This window comes from Loxodonta africana, chromosome 3, assembly GCF_030014295.1.
Source record: "Loxodonta africana isolate mLoxAfr1 chromosome 3, mLoxAfr1.hap2, whole genome shotgun sequence".
NCBI lineage: Eukaryota > Metazoa > Chordata > Mammalia > Proboscidea > Elephantidae > Loxodonta > Loxodonta africana.
This window is the reverse complement of record NC_087344.1, coordinates 160648907-160667295: the sequence shown is the minus strand read 5'-3', so window position 1 is coordinate 160667295 and position 18389 is coordinate 160648907. Positions and strand designations below refer to the sequence as shown.

At 43.4% G+C, this 18389-nt stretch overlaps 1 protein-coding gene across 3 annotated transcripts in view; it reads left to right on the top strand.

The window, feature by feature from the left end:
- Positions 1–17022, top strand: part of LOC111750508 (WAS/WASL-interacting protein family member 3-like) — a 35487-nt gene extending 18465 nt beyond the window's left edge. For all 3 annotated transcript variants that reach the window (XR_010321491.1, XR_010321490.1, XR_010321489.1), the window contains one exon: positions 11238–17022. The gene's annotated coding sequence lies outside the window, so the exon portion shown is untranslated. The remainder of the gene's footprint in view (positions 1–11237) is intronic.
- The last annotated feature ends 1367 nt before the right edge of the window (positions 17023–18389 follow it).

Below are 18389 nucleotides of genomic sequence, written 5' to 3'. Positions count from 1 at the left end.
TCTCTATGACTTCCAGATAGGAAAAGAATTTAAACTTGTTACAAAAATACTTATTATAAAGAAAAGATTTTATGTTAAAGTTAGGGACCCTTGTTCATCAGAAGGAACTATTAAAAGAGTGAAAAGACCAGCCATAGAATGAAGGAGATACCTGTAACCTTGATTCAATCAGCAAAAAACCAGTATCCAAAATATTTAAGTAAATTTCTACAAAGAAATAAGACTGATAACTCCATACAAAAATGAGCAAGAGACTTCAACGGATACTTTACAAAAGAGGAAATCGTGGACATTAAACATATGATAATGTTCTCAATCTCAGAAATCAGGGAAATGCAAATTAAAACCCGGAAGAAGGTAGTAGTGTAGGGTTCAAGATGAAAACATCAGTGAGACAATACCAGTCACAGAGAAAGTCAAGGAATTTATAAGAAACAGGATGTCTGATATTACATTTAAAATTATGTGCTGAGCTGGCTGTGCGGTAGCCACCCACCCTGTGATAAGTCTGATCCACAATGGCTTGTGTGAGTGGTGCTTTCTCTGAGGGAATACCACTCTTCCTCCTGCTGATCTAGGGCAGAGAGAATACTGCAGGAGGTGAGGGGCAAAACAGAGTTTGGGAACTCAACTGCAATGTGAAAATTCTGGTTACCTCCACTAATTTCAGAAACCCTGGTGGTGTAGTGGTTAAGTGCTACGGCTGCTAACCATAAAGGTCAGCAGTTTGAATTCACCAGGTACTCCTCAGAAACTCTATGAGGCAGTTCTATCCTGTCTTACAGGGTCGCTATGAGTCAGAATCAATTCGATGGCAACAGGTTTGGGTTTTTTTTTGTTTTCCGCCAATTTATTTATGGTGTGAAGGCTGTGTGTTTTGGGTGGGGTTGGCCACACCCATCTTCCTGGGTAGGCCATTATTGACGTAAGCCATTAGTCAAAATACCATTTTCTTGGCCACAGATGGGAACATGATCTGAATTGGTTCACTCTGACTCTTGTTGGGTGGTGGGGGAAGGGAGTTTAGCACGGGTAAGGCCTGAAAGTGCTGTAGCCATTTTGCTAATATGCAAACCCAGTCTGAAGACGAATACAAAGGGAGGAGGGTGGGCAAAGCCAAGAGAATTATGGAATGGAATCAGAGCCCTGATTAAACTGTACCTGAAGTCTTTCCAATTATTGAAATTTTTGGTTCCATGAGCCAATGAATTCCCTCAAAATTTCCAGTTTGAGTTGGCTTTCCACTAGTTGTAATAGTAAGCACCTGTAACAGATGATGAGCAGGGCTGTGATTTCCCCAGGATCCTGTGGTAGGGAAAGCACAGGTTTCATCACTAAATGTGGGATGGAAGCTCAAACCAGTTTACAAATAATAATATTAAAGGGAAGGTTGACTGAAGAACTCTAAGGCAAATGATACTTGGGTTACACTTACAATGTCTAGTAGTTTTGTGAAGTTTAGGGGTTATGCCTTCAGAAAACTCACTAGAAAACCTTTTAAGATTCATGTGAGGAGAATATTAGGATTTGAAGGGACCCCAAAGATCATCTCTCTCAATCTCCTCATTGTACAGGTGGGGTAACTGAGGCCCAGGTAAGTTATGTGGCTAGTTGGTAGCTAACATAGGGCCATATCCCAGTTGTCCAGATTTCTCAATCAGACACTTTAAACTCATAAAGGCTCGTCATCTTAGGTGTGTGTATTGAAATACTTTCATTTTCACCTACTTACATTGAAGCTCACCTGCCATATTTTTTCTCACTCATCAGCTTCTAAAGACCTTTTAGGAGTCTAGCAGCAACTAATTTACTATCATTCATATTTATAATCACTTAGAAACTTGAAGAATTCATGGGACACCCTATTTCCAGTTCAGTTATATAAGCATTGAATGAGCTTATCTTATTACAGAGCTTTGACTGTTGATTGTCTCTTTAGCTCCTGGTGGTTTGGGAGCTTGTCTGGGCTTGGCTTCTTGTCACTGGCTCATGTTCCTACTTTCCTTGGGGATTAGTTCCCTTCCCTGGGTTTTAAACACAGCTGTACCAGTTCCCTAAATCTGTGTGCAGTTTGGAGCCCTTTTCTGGCCATATTTTTGGACTCTACCATGACCTCTCCAGTTCCCACACAAAGATTTGATAGTCTTTGACTTTTCTCCTTCACCTCCCACATCCCTTCTGTGATAGTAAATTTTATTTGTCAGTTTGGCTAGACTATGGTTCCCAGTTGTTTGGACAAACACTAGTCTAGGTGCTGTCATGGAGTGGTTGGTTATATGTGTTTAAATCAGTTGGCCTTGGGTAAAGCAGATCAACTTTCATAAAGTAATGTAATATGTAATTGCTTTCCATAATGCAATCTAATGTAATATAATCAATCAGTTGAGGTCATACCAGTGTAGGGTGGATCCTAAACCTCATCTCTTCTGAGCTACAAGGAGATTAGAGTAGACAGAGGGACACACAGAAGGATAAGATAAATGCCAAATAACAAGGAATGCCAAGGATCACCAGCAAACACCAGAAACTAGGAGAGAGGCTCACCGAAGGAATCAATACAGCTGAGACCCTGATTTGGACTTTTAGCTTCCAGAACTCTGAGGAAATAAATTTCTGTTCTTTAAAGCCAATCACTTGTGGTATTTGTGTTACAGCAGCACTAAGTAACTAAGACATCTTCAAATGCCAAGTCCTGTGATTCTGCCACTCTGTTTTCTATCTCCTTTCTTTTCTTTATAACACTTTTTCTATCCTCACCCCATTCTCTTTTGCTTGCACCATTACAATAGTCATTAGAGGCAAAAAAAAAATGTCAGAAGAAATGTGTATCTTTTTGATGGTGCTATGGTTAAGGTTATATGTCAACTTGGCTCGGTCATGATTCTCAGTGAGTTGGCAGTTGTATGATGTTGTGATCACTTCCATGATGAGATTTGATCATGTGATCACCTCCATGATGGGATCTGCTGTGAGCAGCCAATTAGTTGAAGAGGGGTTTCCTTGGGCATATGGTCTGCATTGAATATGAGTGACTATTCTGGCAGGGCTTTTGCTTATTCTGGATCCTGCAATTGACTCCTGTTCTCCTGACCTCCGGTTCTTGGGACTTGAGCTAGCAGCTTACCTTTGGTTTTGCCTGTTGATCTTGGGATTTGCCAATCTTCACATCCTGTAAGCAAGAACCCTGCTCTCTGACTTACTGATCTTGGGTTCACCAGCCCCTGTGGCTATGTGAATCAGGAGAAGCCTCTATCCTGACCCACAGACTTGGGACGTTCCAGCCTCTACAACTGTGTGAGTCGTTTCTTGATATAAATCTCTCTCTCTCTCTATATATATATTTAAATGCTCTACTGGTTTTGCTTCTCTAGAGAACCCAGCCTAAGACAGATGGGAATAATACAAACAATAGAATTTATTGAGAACTTAATGTGCTGAGCTCTGTTCTAAGATCTTTATGCTTATTAGTCACTTAATCCTCAAAAAATCCTATGAGTTATTACCATTTTAAAAATAAGGAAACTGAGGCACAGATGACTTAACATGCCCAAGATAAATAGTGGCAAAACTGAGATTCGAATCCTGGAGGCCTGGCTCTAGAGCCTACATTCTTAACCCCACACTAGTTATTCACCAAATATTGCACAACTGTTATGTACCAGACACTGTGCTAGGCATTGGGGATATTGACTAAGACACTTGCTCTTGGGGAGTTTATGGCCTAATGGAGGAGACAGTCATATAAACAACAACAAAAAAATACATCATTGACCAGTGCTTCAGTAAAAGAATGTATAGAACAATGTGGGAATATAGAGAAGGGACCTAGGTGGCTAGGGAAGGCTTCAAGGAGGAGACGCCATTTTAACTAACATTTGGGGGCTGAGTTGGAATTTGACAGACAGAACAGGAGTGTGTTTAATGGGATCCTGGAAGGAGGACTAACCAAATGATAGCCTGTCCTATTCAGGGAATGCCTGGAAGTTGGGTGTGGCTAGAGCATGGCATGTGTGTTTACAGGGAACAAGGGTGACAGGAAGTGGGGTGGGGTGGGCAGGTGTGGGGTTGGGTTGATAAAGAAAGTCTTTGGAGCCTAAATGTGAAGATCTTGTCTCTTTATAACTGCTAAGTGATTAGCACTTTATTTTCTGGGGAGCAGGAAAATGAGATGATCCATTTAATGTTTTACAAACAAGAAGTACAGGATAGTGTGGAGGACACATTCATTCAGTAAACATTAATTGAGAAAGACCCTGTGCGGAATGACTAGATATGACCTCTGATCTAGGAAAGCCTGCAGACATTCTGAAAGGGGAGATGGTATATGCCAAAGCCTCGCATTTCAAGAAGGCCAATGTTGAGTCCTATGTAAGAAGTCCCAGGTGCTCCAAGTGTGTTGAGAGTTGTCTTAGGCTTGGTTCTCTAGAGAAGCAAACCAGTAAAGTATGTAGATGTCTATTTAGAGATTTATATCAAGGAAATGTCTCACGAGGTTGTAGAGGCTGGAATGTCTCAAGCCCCTGGGTCAGGCTGGAGGCATCTCTTGATTCATGTAGCCGCAGGGCCTGGCCAACCTAAGGTTGGCAGGTCAGACAACAGGGCTCTTGCTCACAAGCTGCGAAGACTGATGAGTGTCAGGTAAACTGCTAGCTCAAGAACTGGAAGACAGACAAACAGGAGCCAGCTGCAGGATCTAGAGCAAGCAAAAGCCTCTGAGCCTTGACAGAAAGTCCACTTATATTTGATGCAGGCCACACGCCCAAGGAAAGTCCCTTTCCACTGATTGGCTACTCACAGCAGATCCCATCATGGTGGTGATCACGTTATATCAAATCTCATCATGGAAGTGATCACATTACCATTTGACTGCCAAACCACTGAGAATCACGGCCCAGCCAAGTTGATGTACAACCTTAACCATCACAAGAGTTCGAAGAGGCAAGATTCCTTTAGGCTGGAAAGGGGCCAGGGAAGGCTTCAAAGAGGAGTATCAGCTGAGGACTGGGTCTTGAGTGACTGGGGTGATTGGAAAGGCAAAGGTGGGTGGTGGGACCAACATGGACGTGAGTAGTGTGTTGGGGGAACTGTGAGTTTTCCTCTTGGCCAAAGTGCAGTTTGTGTGAAGGTGGCCTATTGGGAACTAAGCACAAGCTTTGAAAGATGGACAGAAGCATGTTTCCGAAAGTGTGGTGCCTGTAAGGAGTGCATGAGGTAATTTTTGGTGGTACGTGATGGACATTTAAAAATGTATAATGCATGTGTTTATGTTAATATGCATTAAAAATATTTAAACAACAATGATAATATTGCTTACAATAAGGCAAAATAAAGAAAATGAGGCAATTTAGTCAATATTCAGGAAATAATATGGATGGTGCACAGATATAACAAAAATCATGAAGGAAGTATGCAAATAACTAAAAATTTGGGGAAATTGGGCTAAGGAATGCTTTAGAAGAGCAGGCATTCAAGTACTGAAGGGTTTCAGTAGAGAGATCAACCTGACAGCTGGTGTAAAATGGATTAAATTGGAAAAAATAGATACCCGAGCTGGAGAGAGCAGTTAGTAAATGGTTGTACTGCATTAGACATAAAGGTTATCTTTTTAAGGAACCTGTGCTGTCTTTCCTTCACACGGTCATATGTTTGCCCAAGTGCTTATTGTAAATTCATCAGTTTGCTTCATGTGGAAGTCGCTTGCTGTCGAAGTGCCCACAATCTTTCCTTCTGCTAAATAGGCATCTCCTGATTTGGGGAGTGGCATTTGGAAGCTCTGGTACATTATATGCCACAATCTCATCTCTGGGCTCCTTTCCTTAGAATCAATACCACTCTTCTGGCACCAAAAAGTTTTTGTCTAAATTCAATGGAAGAAGTCTTCAGTGAAAAGGGGGTGGGATAAGACTTTCAGAAAATGTCAGGCTGGTGCCTCAAAACAGCACAAAGAACCTTGAGCTGGACTCCATTGACACTAAACAGTATGGGGACAAGTAAAGCCCTCCCCACCCCCGCCAGCTCCACCCCAGTGCCCAACTTGCACAATTTTTTTCTTCAGTCCTGTTGCAATGGCTACTATCGTTGCAGCTTTGTGGATTTCTTCAGACGGTGCAACTCATATTTGAAATGTTCTTCCTGTAAAAAAATTATGCATTGACTTAGTGTATTTTGAGCAAAGCTTGTCTGTCAAGGAAGGAAAGTGCCATTTTACTCCAACAGATAGCCCTTCTGGAGCTGGAGAAGTGGCTCTGGCCCATCTCGGGTCCTTCCTCCCTGCGGGTCCTCCCTGCCTGCTGGCAGATTCTGTGGCTTCTTTCTGGCTTTTTGTTCTGCACATTCAGAATCTCATCTATACGTAACAGTTATCCCTTCTTTATCCTCCCAAACATGCTACCAATACTGTATGGCTCAAACGGTTAAGCGCTTGACTACCAGCTGAAAAGTTGGTGGTTTGAACCCATCCAGAGGCACCTTGGAAGACAGTCCTGGTGGTCTGCTTCTGAAAGGTCACAGCCTTGAAAACCCTGTGGAGCAGTTCTACTCTGCACACATGGGTTGCCATGAGTTGAAATTGACTCAATGGCCACTAACAACAATAACATATGTATATTATATATAAGTATGTATACACATATGCACATATGTTTATCTCGGAGCTTTGGTGGTGTAGTGAATAAGAGCTTGACTGATAAAGAAAAGGCTGGTAGTTCAAATCCACCAGGTGCTCCTTGGAAACCCTATGGGGAAGCTCTACTCTGTTATATAGAGTTGCTAAGAGTCAGAATCAACTTGACAGCAATAGGTTATATGTATATATTTTGAGTTGTGCCATGTGAACCAATGAAGGTCTCGAAAGCTTTACTCCATCATGTCATTGAGGTCGGCTCTACTTTGAGGAGGCAGCTCTTTCCCAGTGGTATTTTGAGTTCCTCCCATCCTGAGCGGCTCATCTTCAGTGCTATATCAGACGGTGTTTCACTGCTATCCATAAGGTTTTCAGTGGCCAAATTTTTCAGAAGTCGGTCACTAGGTCCTTTTTTCCAGTCTGTCTTAGTCTGAAAGCTCCTTTGAAATCTGTCCACCATGGGTGACCCTGTTGGTATTTTAAATACTGATACCTTAGCTTCTGGCATCACAGTAACACTCAAGTCACCACAGTATGACAAACTGACAGATGAGTGGTGGAGTTTTCTATGTGTTATATATAATTTATGTATGTTTTATATACTATTGACTGAAAGCAGGGCATACCAGAAAGATGTTTACCTATAGTTTATTGAGTATGCAAAGGCATTTGACTGTGAGGATCATAGCAAATTATGGATAGCTTTTCGGAGAATGGGAATTCCAGAACACTTAATGGTGCTCATGCAGAACCTGTACATAGACCAAGAGGCAGTCATTTGAACAGAACAAGGGGATATTGCGTGATTTAAAATCAGAAAAGGTGCACATCAGGGTTGTATCCTTGCACCATACTTATTCAATCCGTATGCTGAGCAAATAATCTGAGAAGCTGGACTATATGAAGAAGAACTTGGCATCAGAATTGGAGGAAGACTTACAAACAACCTGTGATATGCAGATGACACAACCTTGTTTGCTGAAAGTGAAGAGAACTTGAAGCACTTACTGATGAAGATCAAAGACTACAGCCTTCTCTGCAGTATGGATTACACTTCGGCATAAAGAAAACAAAAATCCTTACAACTGGACCAATAAGCAACATCATGATAAACAAAGAAAAGATTGAAGTTGTCAAGAATTTCATTTTACTTGGATCCACAATCAACACCCAGGAAAGCAGAAGTCAAGGAATCAAAAGACGCGTTGCACTGGGCAAATCTGCTGCAAAAGGCCTCTTGCAAGCGTTAAAAAGGGAAGATGTCACCTTGAAGACTAAGGTGTGCCTGACCCAACCATGATATTTTCAATTGCCTCATATGCATGTGAAAGCTGGACAATGAATAAGGAAGACCAAAGAAGAACTGATGCCTTTGAATTATGGTGTTGGCAAAGAATATTGAATGTACCAAGGACTGTGATAAAAATGAACAAATGTGCAGCCAGAATGCTCCTTAGAAGCGAGGATGGCAGGACTTCATCTCATGTACTTTGAATATATTATCAGGAGGGACCAGGTGCTAGGGAAGGACATCATGCTTGGTAAAGGGTCTGAGAAAAAGAGGAAGACCCTCAACGTGATGGATTGACACAGTAGCTGCAATAATGGGTTCAAACATAGCAATGATTGTTAGGATGGCACAGGACTGGGCAGTGTTCTGTTCTGTTGTTGTTAGGTAACCAACTCGAGGGTACCTAATAACAACAACATGTATGTATATATTATAATATAGATAGGTTATTGGTGAAAAATAAATTCCTTTTCAGGTTCTTCCCTCCCACATTGACCTCTCACTGCACTGCTTCTCTGGTGGCTTACTTGTTTAGTGGTTTCTTTATCTCTCTGAATGCTACTGATGAATCATAGAATGAGGCCTGGTGGAGGGTTATGTAATGTGACCTTATTTTAGGTGCCACCTGGTAGCTCCCTTTTCTACTTCTCATCTCCTAACCCTTCCATACAGCCCACCCCCTCAGTCTGATGCAGCCTGGAAGATATTGCTTCCTAGGCAAAACCAGAAGCAAATCGAAGTTGTCCTTTGTGATCCTGTTACCAGGCGGAAACCCTTGCTCAGCATGACTCCTATTGGCCAATAAATGAGAGACCAAAGGGAGAGAACAGGAAAGGCACCTTTATTTAGTTGTACAAGGAAAGAAGTCAGTTGGACCTGCTGCTGCCAAGACTGCTTGTGAAGGGCGGGCAGGCAAATTACTTTTAAAGGGGTTTACAAGTAGGGAGTTCATACAAGTTACATCAACAACGTTCTCAATCGTCAACCACGTTCTCAGTCGTCAACAGCGTTCTTAATGGTACTACTCAGGCGCAATGGGGTTTACGTACAACCTCAAAGCAAAAGCAGGATACAAATGCAAAGCTGATGAGGAAGGGGAAGGCCAGCAAAGGAAACAGGATTTTTCAATACAACACTGTGGGGGAGGAAACCAGGCAAGAAAACATGATTTTTAATACAGCACTGTGGGGGCTCTGTCTCAATTCTATAACTTTCCTTCTAAAATCTATAGTGGATATCTTGGTTATTTTCTCTGTCCAGAATCCCTTCTCATGTTTTTGGAAACATCACCCCAACTGCATTGTGGCTATCCTTTGGGGAGCACAGCTCCCCCTTGTAAAATATCTTACCCAGAGACTGTCAGTTCACGTGTCTTTCTCTCTTCTGGCCACACTGAGCCTATCAGAGTCTATCTCTGTGGAATTTTAATCTTGAAAAGTGCAGCGACTGGAATGGTTGGAGCAAACTTGCTCTGATAGTGGTGATAGTCTCTTAATCCCTGCCACCTGGACCTTTCGTACTACCTTTGTTATTGTCCTTCTCAAGGCTTAGCTTCCTTTAATGCTACAATTTTCATCCAATAAATTAGTTTTTTTTTAAAGTGAGCCAGAGTTTGTTACTGTTGCTTACAATAAAGGACCTGAAAAAGCCACCCTTTACTCCCCTTTCTGAGTCCTTTTCTAGTCTTCATCCCTGTTGAAAGCTCTTTACTGGCTTCATATTTCTGTTAGAATAGAACTCAAATCCCAGCCACCGCCCACAAAGTCCAGCCAGGTTGGGCCCTTGGTGGGCTCTCCGGCCTGATCTCACTCCACCTTCTCCATCACTTTTCAACTTTGCTCGCCTTCTTTCCCTTCTTCAAGCGTTCCGTGTTCTGTCGCCGAGGGGTCTTCACACGTGCTCCCCTCTGCCTGCAGCACTCTTAAATCCGCCTTCCTTGCCAGGTCCATTGGGTGAGGAGCTCTTTTAACACATCGGGTACTTTCCCATCATACCAGTTATCTCAATTTGTAATTATCTATGTGTCAATTATTCAATCAATGTCTGTCTCCTTCACTAGACTGTGAGCCCCATGAGTGTTGAAGCTGTGTTTTTATCCACCACTGTATTCTGATGTCTACCACAGTGCCTGCTATGTGGAAATAGCCCAAAACATTTTGTGGAATAAATAAGTAAATGTGCGATCTGACCTAGTCAGACCATCTGAGATACGAACCTGAGTTCCCAGCCTACCTCTCCCACCAAGATTTCTGAGCTTCACCTGTTCCCTTTGAGGATATTGTCTGCTCTAGGTAACCGTCACTGGAATGGTTTAATCAAACATATGAACAGAGTTTTTACTTTCCTACAGCTCGCCATTCTCTGACCTATGGTACCCCCTGCCTAACATCCGCCTTATACCACTTAATTATGTAGTCCTACTGAGGCCCATTTCATAACAGAATTATTATATCCTTGAAGGCAGGAATGAGGGGTCTGAAGATTAATTCTTTTTCCGGTTGTACCCCTGAGTAGCTAGATGGTCATTGGCTAGTTCATTTAATCTCACTGAACCTTAGTTTCCTCATCTTTATTATGGGGATAATATCTTTTCTACTACATCACCTTGTGGTGGTAAGGATGGAAAGAGATAATGAATATCAAAAGCACTTGAAAAATTGCTAAAGTAACATAAAATGTTAGACATACTTAACATTACTTTATACCTTTCTGATAGTCATTATAATATTCGGTCTTTTGGAGGCATTTTCCAAATACTGTATGCCTTACTCTGCTGACCCTGACATTATCTAGTAAGTGAAATAGAGATGTACTACTAGTTACAGTAGAGCCCCTGGGTGATGCAAGTAGTTAATGCCCTTGGCTACTAGCCAAAGGGTTGGAGGGTCGAATCTACCCTGAGGCACCTTGGAAGAAAGGCCTGGAGATGTACTTCTAAAAAACCAGCTATTGAAAACTCTATAGAACACAGTTCTACTCTGATACACATGGTTAACTGGTACAAGTTATACTGAGTACCTACCAAGAGCTGGCCCGGAGCTAAGGGCTTCACATATGTTATCTCATTTAATCCTCAGTGCTCAGCTGCTAACTGAGAAGCTGGTGGTTCAAACCCACCAGCCACTTTACACGAGGAAGGTGTGGCAGTCTGCTCCCGTAAAGATTTACAGCCTTGGAAACCCTACGGGGCAGTACTACCCCGCCCTTTAGGGACACTGTGAGTCGGAATCCACTAGAAGGCAATGGGGACCACGTTGCAGGCACTGTGCTGGCTGATTTACGTACTTCTCATTTAAGGATTACATTATCTTCTTTGTTTTACAGATGAGGAAATGGAGACTTAGAGACGTTTCCTGGACAGGATGTGAAAAGTTGCAACAGACCGCTATTACTACCGCAATAACTGAGAAAAAAAAACCGAACAAATTAAAAAATCACATACTTAACGGTGTTGGAGCCCAGTGGAAGCAACTAGTACTAGATGGACTAAAGTTCTGGAGAAGGAAGAGCCTTTCCCAGATGAGCCCATCCCTCGTCCTTTTCATCCCTGGGGCCATTTGCCTGTTCTGAGTGTGGGTGTGGGCCTGACCTGTGGGAGCAGAGGCTCCACTGAGGGAAAGAGAAACCAGGGAGCTTTTGGTGATTTGAAACCAGAGAAGCCCCAAAGGCAAGGTTGGTTGTCCCCATGGGACATTCACTGAATTCTAGGGAAGCTAATAAGAAGGCTCAAGTCCCTGGGATAGAACACTGGCTAAATCTGGTTTGAGCTGACTGAATCACAGGCCAGTTTTATTTTGAGTTTCTTTCCTGGGTCCCATAGTCCCTAGAGATCAATCGTCTTCTTCCTTCTGCAACATTACTCTGCATCAGTTCTCCGATTTTCTGCTGCAAGTAGCTTTTCTCAGGCATTGGCGCCCCCTGCTGTCAGAGAGTAGCTTTGCAAGGACTCATCTGTGCTGATTCTGTTCTTCCAGGCTGAGTCAGGGATTTAACTGCAATGATCAATTCCAAACTCTGAGATTTTGTCTCACTGGTCTCCTGTGCCCCTGAATGCTAAGTGTTCAGATAGGTAGATGCCCACAGCTGCAGTGTCTTCATCTGTAAAATGGAGTCAACAGTGCTCACTTCACAGGGTTGTTTGTGCACTAACCGAGGCAACATGTAAGGTGCTTAACATTGCCAGACATACCGCTAGTGGTTCATGAGTAGTAATAATAAAACCCAACCCAAAACAAAAAAACTTGTAGTCATTGAGTTGATTCTGACTCATAGTGACCCTATAGCGAAACTATAGGACAAAGTAGAACTGCCCCATAGAGTTTCCAAGGAGCACCTGGTAGATTTGAACTGCTGACTTTTGGTTAGTAGCTGTAGCTCTTAACCACTATGAAACTAGGGTTTCCATAAATAACAGTAGTGGTTATTGTTGTTGCTGTTGTTAAGGCTACCCCAGGTCCTCCTCAAGCAGGCAGAACTAGGTGGCACCCTCAGCAGTGATGAGAGCTAGCTTTGGCTCCAGATGTTCTGTGATTTCAGAGGTTTCAGTCTTCCTTGCAGTAGGACACCCAGGACTAGGAGCCTGGTGCCCAAAGCTCAGGAAGAAGGGAGGAAGAGAAGGCCTGAGCTGGGGAAGAGGTGAGTGCCAGGCAGTTGCCCAGACCTCAGCCTTCTGTCTGTTAGCTGGCTAGTATTGGCAGTTCTCAAGGCTCAGGCTTGAGTCTCTGAAAAGCTGCCTTTCGAAAGGCTGGGTCTTGTCCCGTCTTAAAAGACGGAACTTTTGACTTTCCTTTGATGGAGGTCTTTTACAAGAGGTGCTCTGAGTTAATTGACCTGGTGGAGAACAGTGGTTAGAGAATTCAAAGTGATTCTTGACCTGGAGAATCTCCTCTGCTTTTCTGCCACATCTCTGTGGGCCTCACTGACTGACGGAAGGCCTGGAACCGTTCCCAGCAGTGTAGTGGATGCTGCCTGAGGACTTCCGGATGCAGGACTGCCAGGCTCCTCGGAAGAGGCAATCTCACTCTGGCCCTCAGTTATCCAGCATCCTGGGAGCTCAGGCCTTTGGAGACTTCGGCTTCAGCCCCAGATGGCACCCATTTCCTGTTTTTCAGCTTTCCCGGCTCTCAGGTTCCCAGGTTCCCGGCACCCTTAGCAGCAGTCTTTCCTGACAACAAAGACTCCCTGTCACTTGTCATTTTGAAAGCACATGCTGTCCCTTGGGCACCCATCTGCATTCCCCGATCTTGGCCTGTGTTCCCTCCTCTCCCCAGTGTGCTTTGGCCCAGTCTCTGGCTCTAGAGGAGGCAGCTGGTTGCCAAGCCCCTGGACCTAGTTCTTCCCCAGGGTCCCAAATTCTGTCTCCCACACAGGGACATAGCCAGCAGCAGCCTATGCCAAGGATGGGTCAGTGTCTGAGGCATTCCAGGTGACCTGTGTGTTTCTGGGCAGCCAATCAGACCCGGCAGCACCCTGCTGACTCTGAGCAACTTTTTATGTTTGGTCTTCTCAGCATTATGACTTGGGTTGTGACTTTTTTATTTCTACCTGCTCACATATTACCCCATACAGGGACCATGGACTTAGGTTTGAGCCTGTGACTTTGTTCTCTTCTGTGGTCGCCAGAGAAAATGCAGGAAGCCAGTTAAGTTTGAATTTCAGGTTAGCAAGTTCTACTGTGTCTTATAGGGTCGCTATGAGTCGAATCAACACCAGCAGGTTTGATGTTGGTTTATGTCTCATTCAATATACAGTACTAAAAAATTACTCACTGATTATCTGAAATTTAAATTAAACTGGGTATCTTATATTCTTATTTGCTAAATCTGGCAACACTATCCTGATCTGCCCCATCAGAGGGGCCTCCTGAGCTCAGGAACTTTCTGAACTTCCTAAGACAGGTTCCTTGACAACAGGGTCACTGCCTTGCCTTTTTAGGTTAGTAGATTCTGAAGGGCTCAACTTATGATTTCTTCATTTGATTGGGAGCCCCTTGATGGCAGGGCTCATGCTCTCCTCACCCTGCTCCTGTGTCTGATGGTCAGCCCACCATGATGCTCTAGGGTAGGCCTTGTTGTGTACTCACGCAATATCTCAAGTAGGGCCTGAGGGGCTGGGCGTGCTGTGAGCAGTTTGGGTGTAGGGCTTCCTTTCCTGGAAAGGAAATATAATGAGCTGTGTCTAGTGGTGTCTCCTTGCTTGAAGAACCACATTTCCTGAAGTGGCAACTGGCAGGTGAGGGGAAGGGAAACCTTGAAAAATACTTCCCGTGGATCACAGGTCTAGAGATGCCCAAAGGGCTGGCAGATTTACCCTGAGCTAAGTAGGCTTCCTCTGGGTGCTTTGCAGGGCACAGAGGCTCATTTTACACTTTCCTGAAGCATAAGGTACAGGATAAAGGGCAGACCTGGACCCCTTTCTGTCTGTCTGATGGCCTTTCAATTTCCTAGCTTGTACCTCATCTCAAAACTTTTGAGGGGGCCAACTCTTTTGTTAGATAGATGAAGAAAAGGGCACAGAGAGGTGAAATAATCTGACCAGAGCTGCAGGGCTAATTAATGGAAGACTTGGGACAGAATCTGGCTCTTTTGGCTCTCAGTTCAGTGCTCAGCACAAGGAGGCTGTCTTTCTGGGATACTAGGGGAGAAGAAAGAGGGCAGTGGGGGCTGACTTGGGGGAGGAGGTTTACCAAAACCCCAGTCTCTGACAGCAGTTACTGATTATTACTTCTATTTTCAGTAGAGATGACAGAAAGTGTCAAAACCAAATATTAACTGAAGGTGAAGTCTAAACTCTTCAAATAAGATTTAGTGAATCACCTGATTGAGGGGAACACAGACTTTGAGAATTCCCTGCAGCCTGGCTCATCTTGAGAACATGGGTAGACGTCTTCTGGTTATGTTTTGAAAGCCTCCCCCCTGCCCCTTTTATTTTTCTTTCATGGAAGGAAAATAAATTTTATCCTGGGGTTGTGAAGCAAAGGAGGCCCTGAAAGCCTGTGATCAGTGAGTGACAGCTTCTAGGTCCAAACACTGTCTATAGATAGCCTTTGGGCTCAAACACCCTCTGTTTCTTTCTCTCCCGCCTGCCCCCTGCCTTTCATTCTCACACTCATCTTTAAGGGCCTGTGCAGATTGTGCAGATGTGCAGTTCACTCCAGTTACTGGTTCTCTTGGAGAGTCACTCATTGTCCCTTGCCTCAACAGGGCCTTTCTGAGAAAGGTATCTCTTTCTTCGAAAGCACAGTCTTTTCTACCTTGGCTCGAGCAAGCCTCTAGTGCACACCCTGTCCCATTATTATATCATCGTTTTTCCTACATTTCAAGTTCCTCAGCACCCCTTATTACTCTCTGTTGGAACTTGCACATGTTCTTCTGACAGGGGAGGGCTACTCCTGCCTCTTGGTATTTCTGAACTCCAGCTCCTTCCCTTGGGCTCTTTTTCACTGTCGCAACCCTTGCCCACCTGACAGCTCTTAGGAGTGATTAATGGTGCCATCTCTTATTACATTGCTGGAGGGAAGAAGGTGAGGAGGCTGAAAGAAAGAGAGAGGGGCCTGGGTCTAGGGGTGGGTGGGTTTGTCTCTCTGGAGGGACCCCAGGTCCTATGTAACGCATAGAATTTCATGCACGGGGCCCTTTGTGGACAATAAAATAGGTTTTAACAATTTTTTAATTAAAATGGAAGTTTTAGAAAGGACTACCCCCCTGCATTGATGCTCTGGCATGAAAAGAATAGTTTATTGTTGAACAACACACACACACACACAAATTACCATACTTTGATTATAGTAAAATAAATAATTTCTGTTTATCAAACATCTTGGAGACAATTTGCAAAATGGGAGAAGATATTTGGGATGCATATAACTGGCAGAAGATTAATATCAAGGATACAGAACTAGAATTCAATAAAAAGAGGATAAACAACTCATTAGGAAAATGGGTAAAAGACACGAACAGGGATTTCAAAGAAGAGGAAATATATATGGCTAATAAACATACGAAGGGGTGTTCAATCTTTTACACATATACTAGGAGAAATGTACAAGAATGTTCATAGCAGCAATAGGAAGAAAAAAAAAGGCGATAACCCAAATGCCCAGAAATAGGGGTTTTAAACCCATATTGTTTAGGCATATGTTCCAGTTACCTATTGCTGCATAACCAGTCATCTCGAAACTTAATCAGCACAACATGACTAAGGCAAAGGAAGACACTTAGAGGAGCACAAGAAAAAAAAAAAAGAGGCAACCACAGTAAATACTATAGCGTATAAAACCCTACAACAACAGTAAAAACAAGTAATAACTTAAAAGCAGATACATAGAAGGATACGTATGCTGAATAGGGGAAGGAGGGTGTATGGGATTACACCAGTGGATGTTTTTATATACATATTTATGTATGTGCAGCATGTATATTCATATACATAATAGAGCACACATGGGCCACAGTCATGGAAGCTTCCTAGATGCAACCAAACACCTCGGGGGACCGAGTTGCTGGAGCTGAGGGCTAGGGACCGTGGTCTCAGGGCACATCTAAGTCAACTGACATAACATAGTTTATAAAGAATATGTTCTACATTTATTTTGGTGAGTAGCGTCTGGGGTCTCAAAAGCTCGCGAGCAGTCATCTAAGATACACCTATTAGTCCCATCCCAGAGTGAAGGAGAATGAAGAAAACAAAAGGAAAATATTAGTCCGAAGGACTAATGGACCACATGAACCACAGCCTCCACAAGCTTGAGTTCAGAAGAACTAGATGATGCCCAGGTACTACTACCGACAGCTCTGATGAGGATCACAACAGAGGGTCTCAGACAGTGTAGGAGAAAAATGTAAAACGAAATTCAAATTCATGAAAAAAACCAGACCTATTTGTCTGACAGAGACTGGAGGAACCCTGAGACTACGGCCCCCAGACACCCTTCTAACTCAGAACTGAAGCCACTCTCAAAATTCACCCTTCAGCCAAAGATTAGACAGGCCTATAAAATAAACAATAACACATGTGAGGAATGTGCTTCTTAGATCAGTCAAGTATGTGAAAGCAAATAGGCAACACCTGCTCAAAAGCAAAGACAAAAAAGCAGGGAGGGACAGGAAAACTGGACAAATGGAAATGGGGAACCCAGGGTGGGAAGGGGGAGAGTGCTGACACATTGCAGGATTGCAACCAAAGTCACATATAAATTTTTGAATAAGAAACTAATTCGCTGTGTAAACTTTCACCTAAAGCACACACATGTACACACACACACCCAAACCCAACAAAAACAAAAAGCTTAGTGGCTTAAAACCACAACAATTGTTTCATTGTCTCACAGTTTCTGTGGTTCAGAAATTTAGACCAGGCATAAAACAGATGTCTTTTCTCTCCTCTGCAATGTTTGGGGACTCAACTGGAAAGATTTGAAGGTTGGGAATGAGTCAGCAGCTGGGGTCTAGAATAATCTGGAGCTGTCAAAAGTCACATGTCTTATGGTTGATGCTGACCTTTGGCGAGGGCTGTTGGCCAGAAAACCTGTATGTGGCCTCTCCATGTAAGCTAGTTTGGGCTTTCTTACAGCATGGTGGCCGGGTTCCTAGAGTGAGTGCTCCTGAAAAGCAAGACAGGCATGCATGGCACTTCTATTATTTAATCTTAGAAATGACATAGCATCACTTCTGACTTACTATATTGGTTGAGGCAGACACAGGGGTCCATTGAGGTTCAAGTAGATGGGACATAGACCCCACCACTCAATGGAAAGAACATCAAGGTGATATTGTAAGAAAAGCATGTGGAATGGGAGATATTGTTGTGACTATCTTTGCAAAATACAATATGCCATGGTCCATTCTCTAGACAAAATTCACATCCATCCCACATGAAAAATGCACTCATCCTCTTCCCCAAGACTCCCAAGGCTTATCCCATTACTGCGTCAGCTAGAAATCCAGGACCTCATGGTTTAAATCAGGTGCAGGTATGAATAAGGCTATTCAAGTGTGGTCTTTTAAAAAGTTGCAAATTTGCCCTGTCTTCCAAAGAATTGTCACTATTTGACCTGTCTGGCAGCTCCCTGGAAAAGCCCCATTCACAGGGCTTCGGTTTATTTGACTTGACCCAGTTCACTCAGGGAGAAAAGCCCTATCCCAGGATGATTGTCAAGCACAACCAGATGCACTTGTTTAACACCAGACTGCCTGAGGCAGTGATACAGGATGAGGCAGGAGGCTGGCCAAAGAACTTAAAAGGAAAATTGAGGAATGAGATGTCCATACGGGGTTTGGAAAGCTTCAATGTATTCCTGTGACTCTAGAAGGCTATGTGCATGTGCAGGGTGTGCTCATGCCCATAAGAGTCCTTATAAGGTCCTAATCACTCACCTATGGCTGACCTTGAGGCTCTGCACAGCAGGACAGAAAGTCTAAGAAAGAGTTGTAAACTGCTGGTGCATTGAAGTGTTCTCTCCCAAACCCCACACAGACA